Raw genomic sequence first — 12,777 nt, 5'->3', positions numbered from 1 at the left:
ATCCCACTTCCTTAGTTCATTTCCTTTCCTGATTTCCGTGTTTGTACGCAGATGATCCCCACTGCTCGCCTCTCAGTGCTTTGTATATTTTCTCTTGTGTAACAGTCAACACTTTTGATGAATCGATGAAACTTAAAGATGACCAGGTAGAGCAATGAGATTGATTCTGGGTACACAGGGATCCAGGTCTACATTCTAATTCTCGGGCAATGCTACATCCTACCTATACCTGGCTCCAGAGTGACCAGAACAATGTTGATTGTGAGGCAAGAGTATAGTCTTTCTTTTTTGTTTGACCCTGGAGCACAGTTCTTTGTTGAATGTGATTGTTTGTGTGAGATTATGTGGTGTAGCAGAGTACAACACACAACAGAAGCATGGAAAGATTCTAGCCAAGTAGACCCGGGTTAGTCTCTTCTCAGTCAGAGAGCTGATAATGCTTTGGAAGGTTTTTTTTTTTTTTTAAATATAAATGGAGAAGTTAAATCTGAGGATGGACAAAAAGAAAAACAACGTCTATTACCAGCACTTCCAAGCACTATGTTTTGTTCATCGAGTGCTCACTGTATCCGATGCAGATAGCTAAGCAATGATCTTTATCCACTTTCCTAAAAACTGCACACTATAATGTTCATGTTGTGTCTTTATCTATGTAGCAGGTTAGGTGTGGGCCCAATTTGCAGATGAACAAACCTGTTTCACTTTCCATTTGTATGCAGGTGAGACTCCATTTCAGGTCTGTTTCCTACAGAGCCAATGTCTTTCGTATCGATTCTATTAATTCCCCTACCAAGAATTCTCTCAAGCAGTTATAAATTTCACTGGAGTCATAGGAAAACCGAAAATAATTAGAAATACATACTTCTCAAGAAACACAAACCACCACTCCTAAGAATCAATACAGACCCTAGTCATGTCTTAGTCTAAAATTAGCTCAAAATCCATTAAGGTTGTCAAGATTGAAGGCATCTTCTGACTCCAAAATGCTCTGTTCCTAATAAAAAAGTCTGACCTCAACCGTGGGCTCTGGGGAAAGCACTTTATCTGAAAGCGTGGAATTACTGAGTGAGCACTTTCAGGCGGCCTAATGAGCTCCCCTCTAATTCACAACAGCTATTTTGGTTTCCTAATTCTGTGGAGCTTATTTTAATTTCCCAAATGGGAGTCAAGCAAAAAAGCAAACAATGTAGTTACAGGATTTCTTTTAAAGAAAAAAAATAATGGCTTTTCTTTTCTCATTTGTTTTCTATGTGTTTCTGTAACAGGCCGGCCTGCAGCTCTGTTTAACCCCAGAGAAAGTCTATTAATGGGGAACTAGTTGATTTCTTGGATTTACTAAAAAAAGAAAAGTTCAAGGACTTTACTAGAATTACTTGAGCCTAATCTTGATAATGTTAATGGTTCCTGGTGTTTTATTCTAATATTTGTCCTGTATTTTTATTTATTTAGTTTGTGGGCATGTGTGGGATGTGAAGTGGGGAGTCACATGCCATGGCCCACATGTGAGGTCAGAGGATAAGTTACAGGAGTCAGTTCTTTCTTCCACCATGTGGGTTCTAGAAAGCACATTTGCGTCCTCAGGCTCAACAGTAGGTCCTCGCCATTTAATTTTCATGGAATGCAGAAAATGATATCAGTGTCTGAATTTTTTTCTGAGTCAAATTTGCAACCATTTCATACCGTAGCTAAAAGCAAGATTTAGAATATTAATCTAGTAACAAAGTATAAATAGTAGGAAGAATTCAGAGACTTTTACTCAGCTTTGAAAGTGTGTATTTTTATTCTGAGGTAAAATGAGCCCTAGGTCTCTGGAAAGACAGATAATCAGAGGTGGAGGCACTGAGTTTTACTGTGCACACTTCCATCCAAAAGATCAGGATGGGAATCTGAGGTCTTTTCTTCTCCCCCTTCACTCAGGAGAAATAATTTCTATGTCTTTCTCCAACATGTGAACAGAGAAAAGCCATTTTCCTCCATTCACTCAAAGAAGAGACTTTTTTTTTTTCCCACCTGGCTTTTACTGTGTTATGCTAGGGTAAGTACCATAGAAAAGTAGGAAAAGGGTCATTATCATGGAAATGCTAGTATCTAAGCTGATCCAGGACATTTCCTATGCATTCCAAGGATACAACTAATAATGCTGACCACTGAAAACCCAAAGGCTCACTTTTCTTCATCACAAATGTGTGTCTGCTCCTTACACAGTGTGTATCATTGTGAGTTATCATAAAACCTTTGGTACTATGCAATGCAGGAGTAGGTAGGTTAGTCCAGGTAGGATAACATATCAGGTCAGACATAGAGACAGGTACGCAGGAGACAGTCGAGCCAGAGAGATTGTAATGCACTTGCATTGGTAAATTCTGCTCCTTGAGCTCACTGAGATGCTGGCTCTGAAAGCTGAGTTGTCCACGCCTGGCATGCACACACTTCAGATCCAAATACGTTTATGTCAAATGTCTTCCAAGACTCCTTTGCATGGAGACAGACTGGCAACCCGAATTCTGTGACAGGGAGGGAAGAGAACAGCAAAACAGCCAGAGTTAAAATGTGCTGTTGGGAAGAGCTAGATGGTGAAGCATTTCCAACCGAGGTTATGGTTGTTTACCCTATGGTATAAAGGTGCTTCCAACGGGATGAGAAGCTGGATGCTCAGCCCTGGGAAGCTCATCCAAGAGAAGGAAGCTCCCTCGGGAGGTCCAGCTGATCACCTCAGTGCAGAGCTCAGGCCATGTTTGGCTTGATGTTGGAAGCCCTGATCTGATAATGCCATCTTTCTACTCTTGTTCTTTTACTTGGAAGCCTCATCCAAGAGGACATAGCTCTGCCCAAGACTCTTTTTTTTATCAGGAACTGCTCTCTCTCTCTCTCTCTCTCTCTCTCTCTCTCTCTCTCTCTCTCTCTCGTTTTTAATATGTGTGTGTATATATAATAAAAAGTTATAAAGGTATATAAAACAAAGTTGTAGATACATATATCAAAGTTGTGTGTGTGTGTTTGCATATAAAACTTTGTCTTGCTATATGCTTAGTAAACTCACTCACTCTAAACCAAGAGTATAGCTATCATGGCTCATTCTCTAGACTGCAAGAAGAAGGGACCAAGTAAGATCAGGCATGGATGTTTGCTCGCTCTTCATTAAAGGATTCACTTAAGATGGAGATATGACAGTAAGGTTAACTTAAAATCTGCAGATGGCAAATTGAATATTTGGCTATATTAATTGGAGATCTTGTTAATATGCTAGGGAAATGCAGCAACCTCAATTGCATTGAAGTAAATTATTTTGGGGAAGGAACTTCATTAACAAATCAATAGCTTAATATGGTCTCATAGACAGTAAATGACATTTTTGAATGGGCATTTGACCTGTACACAGCTCTGCATACTCCAAATCTGTTCCTTGTGGGTTATTATGTATGATCCCTGTAACTGTCACTAGAAATTATCTTTATATCACAGGTTATGAATAATGACATTTAGAATGAATAAATAGCCAGGCCATAGCATTTGGCTAAAATGCAAAAATCATCATTAGAAAACCAAACAAAAGAGAGACAATAATAATACACCTCAAAAAAAAAAAAAAAACAAACAAACAAAAGCACACTAAGTGGAAAAAAAGAAGAATAGTTCTGGTTTCCCTGAGAACATCAAGGAACTGGAACAGTTGTCTGTGAATCACAAAGTCCATGCACAGGGTTATCAAATCATTTTCTTCTGGAGTGGACAGAGTGGTTTTTCTGAGTGGGAAAGACCCACATGTTTATAAATCTTAACAGACTTAAAGAGATTCCTTGTGTTTAAAAATAAGAATGTAGCTAATTCTAGCTCTGGGGACTACTACAACTTTTTCTGGTCTCCTGGAACACCCTTACACATATGCGTGCACACACATACACAGACACACACACACAAAAATTACAAGTAAATAATAAAATAAATAAAACTAAGAACTGGAAGATTTGTTAAGATAATAACAAAAACAATGTATTTCACGGGTGAAATTGTATTGTTTATAAATTTGTTTTTTTTTTCTGTTTATTTTTATTTTATTTTCGCAATGGAGTCTTTCTATGAAGTCTTGCATAGCTTGATCATTAGTATGTAGCCACAGCTTGTCTTGAACTAGAGGTAATACTCCAGTCTCAGCCTCTTGAGCTGTTCATAGTTTTGAAGTAACATGTATCAAGAAGGCACAAGGTTAACTTAGGTGTCCTTTTGTCCAAACTCTAGACGTCTAACCAATAAGATAAAAAGGGAACTATAAACAGAGCGGTAAAAAACAACAACAAAAAAAAAAACAAAAAAAAACAAAAAACAAAAAACAGAGCGGTGAGACAACATCGGACATACCAATTTGTGTGAGACAGAAATTCCAGAAGCAAGCTGGAAAGTTTGTGACACTAGCCAGCAGTTCCTCAAATCTGAGAAAAGACATGGTTAAACAGATGTAAAGCTTCTCGTACTCAAACTAGCATAAAAACCCGAAGCCACATGTAGACATAGTACAACGAATGAAACTGTCAAGAGACAAACAGAGAATTTAAAAGCAGCAAGATAAAAGCAATTCACGGCACACTTAGGCTCCTCAGTGAGTAAGTATATTTCATAGAACTTTGTAGGTCAAAAGACAAATGCATTTAAGCACTAAAGGAATAAACTTGACAAATGAGAATTCTATTTTGGGAAAAAAAACTATCTTACAAAAATGAGGGAGAAATTCCTGTATAAACAAATGCTAATGACATTTATTCCCTGCCTTATAAGTAATGACAAAGTGAAACAAAGACATTAGAAATTAACCAGATACAAACATAAAGTTCTTCAGCAAGGATAAATGCATGGATAGCAATATAAAGGACAATTGCATTATTATCCACTACTCCATTTATTTTGTTCATAGTTTTTAAAAATAAAAGTATAAAATTATCTAGTAATCTCTAGTAATCATTGTTCACTGAATAAAGACATGGCACATGACATTAGTTATATGCAAAGAGTAGAAGATAGAAATGTGAGTTCACATCAGTTTAAATTAGAATATTATATATATATATATATATATATATATATATATATATATATATATATTTTTTTCTCCATAGTGATCATAAAGAAAATAAGGAAATTTAAATATTTCACCACAGGACTTGAGAGATATCTCAGCTGATAAGAGAACTTATTGCTCTTATAGAGGACCCAGGTTCAATTCTCAGCACCCACATGGTGGCTCACAACCATCTGTATTTCCAGTTCCAGGGTTCTGATGCCCTCTTCTAGCCTCTGTGGCTACTACGTGCACATATAGACAAAAACCACATACACATGCATATGTGTAAACTAAAAATAATTCAAATAATTCACTATAAAAATCAGCATAAGAAAAAATAAGGACAGAAATTATGGATGAAATCTAGGGGAAAAAAACCAACGGTCATAAGTCTATTACTACTAATAATTACTTACAAGTGAATATATTCCTCAGCCAGATGACACTGATGGTTGAGAGCACAAATTAAATAAAATTCAGATCCACCTCTATGTGCTCAGTGTACAGGTCCATTATCCCTGTGAATCCATAGTAGAAGCATAGTTTAATGATAGTGATGGGAGACTACGCTGGAGTTCTATCAGAAAACTCAATCCAACTGCAATAGAGTACAATTCCCTGGATGGGCCACATGCCCATCCACAAGACAAATCTTAATAAACATGAAAATACTGAAATTATGACAAATATCTTTTCTTATCATGTATGCAAATCCACATTTATGTGGAAATTAAACGTATGTTCTGAACCAATGATCAAACAGGAAATCATAGAATAAGCTGAGAGAAATGACAAAAAAGTGTAAAACCTCAAAATCTAAGGGACATGAGTAGAGCATTTCTAACATGGAGAGAGAGAGAGAGAGAGAAAGACAGAGAGAGAGAGAGAGAGACAGAGAGAGACAGAGAAGATTCAAAAATCAGCAAAATAAATTTCTACCTGAATAACTAGATGAAGAAAAACAACATAAGTTGCAAGCAGGCAGAATAAAGGGGCCTGCGGCACTCGCTCTCTCTTCCTTTTTCACAGGCAGTTAGTGGTTTTCCCACGTACACCATATACTTTCATTATGATGTACTGGAATCTCCCAAACAGATTCCCTCCCTCCTTAAACCAATTGCATCATCTCAGGTATTTGCTGCAGTAACAGAAAGCTGACCAATACACTGCTACTGAGTTTCATAGTAATGAGTTATGCAGCAAAACTGGAGCTATGAATCGATAGAGTGCCTCAACATCGTGCTGACAAACAGATCTTTGACACAGGGTACATATTCTGTATGATTCCCTTTGCTTGAAACTGGAAACGATAATTTACAGCGACAGGAAGAAGGTCACTGCTTTTCTTGGACCTGGGTGAAGCTGAGGACAACCGAGAAAAGATGGAAGAGAACAGATCACTCAAATGTTCCGTATGCTGGTTAGGAGAGTAGGAAAATTTCTGTAGATGATCACAAAAGAAAGTTCTAATTATCTATTTATTTATCTGTGTACCTATCATCTATGTGTCATCTACCTGTCTATCTATCTATCTATCTATCATCTATCAAACATCTCTACTACTAAATGCCTAACTATCAAATATCATCTATTTTATCTATCTTGTCTATCATGTATCTCATTTATCTATTATCTATATCTATCACCTACTTATACCTATCTATCATTTATTTATCTGTAGATCATCTCTGTCTATCTATCTATCTATCTATCTATCTATCTATCTATCTATCTATCGATAATCTATCGCCTATCTGCACATGTTTACAGGCACACTGAGGGAACTAGCAAGTAAGAGACAATGCTTTCTAGGAAGCTCCAAAGTGAGTGAAGATCTACAAATATTTGTCCACCTAGTGGTCATTAAATTGCTCACCATCTCATTCAGAGAAAAATATCAAGAGATAGGAAAGAGATAGGCCTGGGGCTGCCCACAATATTTCAACACAAAATTCTACCTGATAAAAACTAGACTTTCAACAAAGAGGAAAAACTGACAGTTCCCTGCTCACCGTTCCCTAGAAGTTCCCATTTTGACACGTGTTTGCCTTTCCAATTAGAGCCTGCTTTTGACTGGAGTTAAGTTCTTTACTTCTGACAGCAGATGTCACAATTGCCTAACAAAAGGGAAGCACGGCACATGTTTCTTCAAGACAAAGACAAAGGCAGAGGCTATAGCTTTAAAACACACCCATCCACACCATTAACACATGCATGTTGTTGTGTGTAGAATGTCTACCTACCATGCAGAGGCGTGGGTTTGATATTTTAGTGCTGGGAAAACTAGTGAGTGTTCTTTCATGGGATAGCAGTTCTATACTCACTGTGTATAAGTAGCTGGGCCAGGAAGAGTGCCCTGGTATATCCCATACGTATTTGTTATTTATCTTATACCTCAGTTTATCCAATGAAAGGAAAAAAATATTTAATCCTAAATTAATAATAAATAATCATTTAAGAACAAAAAATTATTTCCACTGTCCACTAGCAATAGATGTGAGGTATCTCCACAAAACACACACCTCTCTCCAGATTAACAAGCTGGAAGATTCATTCTATACATTGAAATAGTGAGATGAAATTGAAGATCTGGCAACATTTGGAAAGTGAAGCAGAGGGGATGATGTTCATGGCAGTCTGTTGCTGGGAGGAAGGTGTCATGTGGGCCCAGATGGTCACTGCATCGCAAGACTTGGGGAAGGCAAATCATCAGGACACAAACAAGGCTCCTTTGCCTGGATCAGGTTGGAAAGATTCAGCATGGCTACACTGCCAAGAGATGCTTTAACAAGTCTTGGTGTCCAAGTAACATGACTAGTCATCAGAACAACTGGGAGAACTAATAAGGTCAAGAGATAAACACGTGATTGAACACAAGAGAAGAAGGGCCAGAAACGGATTCTTCCACACATTTTGACCATCCACCAAGAGGATTCAAGGGAAAGAGGCTACTTATTCTTTCAACACCACTGTTAGAAAGAAAGCTGGCTGTGTGTGTGGAAAAACATGAACACTGGGCTTCAACTGACACCACACATGGACATTCATTGGAAATGTGTCACAGACTTCAGTATAAAACAAAAAGAATGTGATTTCTGAAAGAAAGAGCAACAGAAAGTCTTTCCAGTGAAGGAAGCTCAGCTGATCTGGTTCAGGACAAATGCACACAAAAAGGGGGAAATAACAAATCAGATTTCAGTAACGTAAAACCCTGTGAACCTTGGAAAGATGGCCTTAAGAAAACGGAAAGGGTAGTCTCTGCCTGGGAGAGATCACTTAAGCACATGTATCTAATTTGTCTGGAATACTAGAGGTCTGTATTTGAGGCTAAGGACTTGTGTCTAGAACACTAGTCAACAAATGGCCATTGGCAAATGTTCACTGGTGGGTGGGAAGGAAAAGTCATGATCAAAGACACTGCCTACAGAAGAGAAGTAAGACGAAGAAAAAAACCACTCCCATATCCCCTCTTTCTCTTGCTTCCTCTACAAAAGCCAGAAGTGCTCTTTGTAGTGGGTAGCCATTCTAGCTTTGATCTGGAAGTTCCGACCCCCATTGAGACTTCGGCAACTGTCACGCCTACAAGGCGGGGCCAAGGGAGGTGCCTGGAGACCGGAGATCTGGATGGGCCAGCGCTCTCTCTGTTCCGGGACCCTGGACGGTGGAGGTGGGCCAAGCAGAGCTCCAGAGAACACCGCTGGACTGCGATACACCTTCCCCAGACCCCGCGACCCACCTATCCCTTAATTTGTAAGTTACGCCATTAAATAAATCTCCTTTTAACTACGTGGGGTGGCCTTAATAATTTCACCAATAGCTCTTAATCACTGAGCTATCTCTCCATCCCACTCCACCTCCACCCACCCACCTCAACCTCTGCTTGCTTTTTGGAACAGTTGTGTAGAGTATCCTGAAACATTTTAAGTAGCCCAGGGTGGTTTTGAACCCGTGGCCCGCGTATCTCAGCCTTATCTTGAATTGTTTGGCTTCAGACTGAGGTTGGACGAACATGTACAATGTAATGAGTCGCTTTCCCCTTGAGTGAAAACTGGGAGAAGAAAGTGAATGGGCCTGATTAGTCCCTGGTTAGACTAATTTAATTCTCAGGGTAGACGACAGTGCACTCTGACAGTGCTTGCCCTGATAAATGAATCAGAAAGTCCTATGAAGTGGAAATCCCTCTTACCTGGATCATTGGATTATTTTTTTGCATCTGACTGGCTAGCTTGGGTGGGGGAAATGCAAGGGCCTGATATTTTGGGGAGGAATTCTGGTGACTTTCATGTCTCTCCACAGGAAGTGATCTGCTTTCCAAACCTTCGCCCAGATGTTCAGTTCCTCTAATCCACAATTTTTAACGCCTTTAATAGCCACAAACGATATTCGACCCTTTCCTTCCACACTCTGGACTTAGAACAAAACAAACAAACATACAAAAAACTGTCTTTTTTGTGTCTTCTGGGCTCAGCTCATCTATTTTTCTGCTGTACAACTCTGTCAGTTCATGGAGTAAGGGATCAGATTCCTTCTTATGAAGAGATCTTAACTTACTGCTTCCCTAAAAAAATCCAAATAAAGAGCTATTCCAGAAAATAAGCACTTTACTGTACACCTAATTATAGCTATAAATAAAAACTATTACAAAATGAAGACCTGCACTTTACAGTTTGAGGATATCAGCTCTGTGGCTACCTGTGGAAGGCATAGATGTCCAGTGGGAGTGGGAATGTGTTAAGTGCAGAATGTGTGTATGTATGAGTGCGTGTGTGTTCAGGAGTGTGAGTCTTTGTGAGTGTGTGTATGAATGTTTTTCTTTTTTTTTTTTTTTTTTTTGGTTTTTCGAGACAGGGTTTCTCTGTGTAGCTTTGCGCCTTTCCTGGAACTCACTTGGTAGTCCAGGCTGGCCTCGAACTCACAGAGATCCACCTGGCTCTGCCTCCCGAGTGCTGGGATTAAAGGCGTGCGCCACCACCGCCCGGCATGTGTATGAATGTTTTGAGACTATCTGTCGTGGACATTTGTGCTTCAAGCTCCTGGACACTTTCTAGTCTCATCTGGTGCTCTTAGAAATCACCACACATTGTCAGCATCAATCGTCAATTACTTTCCAAAGGCTATAGTTTGGGCAGTCTATCCATCTCTAGAGAGAACTCCATTGTAGAGAAACTAGAGAGTGGACATCCTAGGGCATGAACTTGTGCTCTGTGTTTACTCTAGGTTTTTCGTGACCTTAGACAAGTCACTTTTTTATTTCATCCTGGAGAATATTCCTGCATAACTTAATCATTTGATTATGTATCAAACTAGGTAAACATATGAAAATATTCTGGAAATTTTAGGCATTTTACAGATGTGTGACAGTGTTTTGTGTTTTTTTGGGGGGTGGGTGGGAATAGAATTACACTCATGAAAAGCAATTTCTAGATGTTCAAAATGTAACACATGCACATTGACAAACATCAAAATTAAATCCTGCAGATCTTTTGTCTTGCAATCTGTCAGTCACTGAGACTAATAAAATTAGTACTTAATTCTTAATCTCAGCGACGACTCTCTGAACAATTTTGTGACCTAGTGATGACTACCTTTCCTATATAATTTCATAAATATTACATTATTGATTTGGTAACATGTCAATTGTGTGCATTCTTTTCGTTATCCAAATATCTATGTTCGTTTTCTGTAAAAGTGGATGTGGAAAAGCCTCAGAGGCCTCAACCCTACACAAAAAATCTACAGACAACTGAGTAAAGCTGGGAGTGGGATAGATAGCTCTGCCCAGGGAAGAGCACATTAATTGGTTGTGCAGTACCAAACAGTCAGCCCTGCAAACATACATACAAATAGCATAGTATGGACTCAACAGGCTATATTTAGCAGTATATGTGTATATATAAATACACATATGCATGCAATGACAACTGATGAAAAAAGAGACCACAAATTTGAAGGAGAGTGGGGAGGTGTATATGGGAAGGTTTTGAAGGAGGAAAGAGAAGGAAGAAATGTAATCAATTAATATTAAATGTTGTAATTAACACACTAAAAAAACCCACAAAAATGTGGATCTTTTTATGATAAGATTTATTTAACAGAATATTTTAGTCCAGCAAGTTTTTAGGACTTAGATTTTAAAAACATTTGGGGCCAAGTGTGACCCTTTTGTAAAAATATCCCATCTTGGGTTTGAAATGTTATTAGGTAGACTTGGTAAGGAGCTTCCTACTGTGCCCCTCCCCTGCTGCCCACATCTGTATAGGGTGTGAAGGAAATGAGGCAGATTGTTTTTAAGGTGAACAATAAACAGGAACTTGACTCATATAACTAAGTTTGAAAATATTCATTTTTGAAAATGACCACACAGGAATCACTGTTTTTATTGATAGCATAGTTTATTACATCAACCAATGAATGAAACCTTACCTTTCCATTTCAACTAAGTTGCAAGCAACACAGATTTCTTAAAATAAATCTTACACCTGACAGTAAGAGAAAACATGAGAAATTCTATTTGATCAATGAAAAGTGTTTGGATGTAACCAATATTCCATGAGACAGCTAAGCAGGGACACTTGGGGAGGTAGACAAAGTGAGAAACAGCAAGGGACTAGGCTCTGCTCTTCCTACACTAGCGAAGAGATTTAGGGTCAAATTACTTGTCATTTTGCAGCTTGGGATTGACTCAACAATGCAGTGGAGTGTGTTGAGGAACTTCAGCAAAGGTTCATTTTCTTTTGTTCTCCAAAGACTGAAACTAAAACCACATTTTCAAGGTTCTCACATTCACACTGCAGATAAAACCTGAATGTATAGACAGCATCTCACATCTATTTACTTGTTGGCTGGACTGGTAGAAACACAGAAAGCAGAATGGAAAGAGGTCTTCCTTCAGGGTCTACTAGAGATTGGCTCCAGGAACACCCAGATACCTAAATCTTTGGACTGGAGGTCCTTTATAAGAACTAGAGTATATTTGCTTACAACTACTGAAATTCTTGTAAATGTTTTGTCATCTTAAGACTACTTCTAACACCTCATCAACAAAAAAAATGCTATGCAAATAATTGTTACACGGTATTATTTAGGAAATATTGAGAAAATGTCTACATATTCACTATAGATACACATGTATTTTGGGATGTTATTGTTCAGTGATTGAACCTACGGATTCACACATGGCATTCAGAGGCCAGTCTACATAGAAGCACAAAGCGAAACAAGGCAAGACTCCTGGTGTATCAGCTTCTAGACTTTTGTCCTGGTAAAGAAGCTTCTCAGTGAAGTAGACACTGGATCATTCTCTAATTAAAGAAAAACAAAATACAGAAGCAATGGTTACTATCTGGTAAAATATTATAGACTGATACAAATGGAAATATATAGACTTAAAACAATCCTAGCAAGCACACACTGGGAGAATACATCAGTAGTTTCATGGTTCAAGAAGGAATGGAATTCACCAACTTGTCATAAATCCCACAGTATTTTTCAGAATTAAGACTAGACTTTAAATATCTAGAGTCCAAGCTCAATGTTCCACCGTTGATACTGAACTTCCCATTTTACATAGGAAGAGGGTGTCATTCTCTATCATTCCAGCCCTCCAAGGAACTAAGGTTTTGTTTGGTTGCTTTGTTCTCCTTATACATTTCTCTGCATGCTGCTTTGAGTCTCAGCATGATTTCCAGAATTCTCTGTAGAGTGGATCCACATCACAGTTCACT

Source organism: Peromyscus eremicus, chromosome 9, assembly GCF_949786415.1.
Source record: "Peromyscus eremicus chromosome 9, PerEre_H2_v1, whole genome shotgun sequence".
NCBI lineage: Eukaryota > Metazoa > Chordata > Mammalia > Rodentia > Cricetidae > Peromyscus > Peromyscus eremicus.
Note: the sequence above shows the minus strand (reverse complement) of the source record.